The sequence below is a fragment of the Rhipicephalus sanguineus genome, chromosome 4 (assembly GCF_013339695.2).
Source record: "Rhipicephalus sanguineus isolate Rsan-2018 chromosome 4, BIME_Rsan_1.4, whole genome shotgun sequence".
NCBI lineage: Eukaryota > Metazoa > Arthropoda > Arachnida > Ixodida > Ixodidae > Rhipicephalus > Rhipicephalus sanguineus.
Window position 1 is genome coordinate 134,837,968 of NC_051179.1, and position 2,304 is coordinate 134,840,271.

Here is a 2,304-nt window from a genome sequence, read left to right on the forward strand (position 1 = left end):
TACACGTGACTGAGGCAAAGGTTGCCTGACATACGCGACGTGCATATCATGATATTCATTTCGTGATCTGAATGTCATGTTCATCATACGATAATGTCCACCTGTGCTAACTTTGACCTAAACCGAATTGAATAGACGACCACGGAAGCGCCAAGGCGTAGGCGGCTAAATAGATAGATAAAAAATGTGAATGTGCCTTTGGTCGGGAAAGAAATGCTTCGCATTTATTAGTTAGATGTGATTATTACGATTGATATTTAACGCTGTTAATAATAAATAATTAATTGGTAACACACGTACAAAGACTGAGTCACTTGAGTGATTTAAGCGAGTGAAGGCGCATTGTTCTTATATAAAATTTGAAGTGCTTTCCTGTTGAGCCGATGTTCACACGTGCTAATAATGAGTCGTCGATATTATGTCCCTCGAGTGATTTAGGCGGGTGAAGGTCCATTTTTCTTGTAGAAAGGTTTAAGTTCTCCCCTGTGAAGTTTCACATAGTCCATAGGAGTGGTTCTCGAACCCATGAAGTTTATAGCAGTAAAACAAATTGTCACATTGTGAGATAATGGCGACCAGATTATATAGGCAAAGTGAATTAACGTTTATAGAAGCATTGTACTGTAACACATGTTTAAATGTAATTTCCCATTGAGTGACGTAGCCGTTCAGCAGCAAACACATTAGAGGGCGCTAATTGTCAATGTGCCGAATACCATGACATTAGCATCCTATAGGCAAGCCAGTCACCTGATGTACTCTCACCTGGTGCATCAGGGGCATCACAATCCCTACCAAGCTCTCAACCACAGAATTATATCAGGTCAGCGTATATCGAACCTCCCGTCTCCACCGTATGATCGCATCCGAAATGAGGCGCGCTAAAACAGGCTCAAAATATAGAAATGGAACTGTGTACATTACCAAAACAAAACGTTTTGTGCAGTATTTAAAAGACGGGGATATGCAGGACGTCCCAATGGGGTTGCAAAGGTACAGATCTTTTGGCTGAGCCGAAGAGGAGACCAGGGCATTAACCACGTTGGCAAAAATAAACATAGTATGCGTACAACACAACACAGGTACGGCGCACAGAAAATATCTATTGTAACTTATCCCACAAAAAAGACAGGACAAAGCCTGTTTATTTTTAACGATTTTAGCAGTGCCAAGCAACATAAGTACAAATTACAGAGCCTGCTCCCAAACGCACTCAAACTAGCTGGAAAAATTTGGTACTCATAGGAGGAGACCTTAATGCCTTACACACTACGTGGGAATATCTATATACGATATCGAAAGGAATGAAAAATTCGTAAACAGGGGTTGCGCTGGAGCCCACGTTTCGATAAGTGGACTTGTCCTCTCGATGGCTGCAACTGCTTTCCTTAGCACTTGTGTGTACATGACTCGCACCCTCTCATAAACAAAGGAGGAGGAGAGGTCAACTAAGGAAGCGGGGGTGGGGGAGAAGGAGAGGCCGCCGTGATGGGTGAGTCAAAGGGGCAGAGGTATTCCATGACAAAAAAAAACGGAAGCGAGGGATGGGGGTAGGTGGACGTTTCACTGAATTATGGCCGTCAGAAGCAAGCAGAATTTGGCAATGGCGGGTTACAAATTGCCAGAAGAGGGGCTTAACTCAGATTGGTCTTCTTTGTGTATGTACCGTACCGGATGGATTCAAAAGCCCCCCAAAAACGTTTATACCTGCTGGCTGTTCTGTATTAGTCTTGTGAATAAGGTATGACTGAGTATATTTTCTGTCTCCTGTGGACCGGATGTGTGATCGAAGTATGTAAAGTTTATGATCGTCGAAGTTGTGACCTGCTGCATTAAAACGCTGTGCCACTGCTTTTGGTAATTTCTTCGCCGTGTCCGTGCAACGCCCGTTTAATCTAACTTTACCAGCCTCTCCGGTTTCGCCAATGTACCGTCTATGACAATGTGAACACTCGATCATGTAGATAACGTTTGAACTAGTGCAGGTAAAACTAGATTTTGTATCATGGATGTAATCACTTCCGTTGCTTTTAACTATAACGTCATCTTCAAGGTGTTTGCAAGTCTTGCACCTTGGACGAGAACAAGTTATTATGTGGAGAGGAGAATGAGGGTTTACTTTTACATGCACTATCATAGTCTTAAATTTCCTATTGAGGCGATGTACTGCCTTTGGTAGATAGGCTAACGCTTTTCTGTGGCTCTCGTCGCCTTCTAATATTGGATAATACTTGCAGACGAGATTATGTTTGGGATCCCATTTGAGTATTTGGTTATAAATGCTAGCGGCTTGTTTGGCTCTGC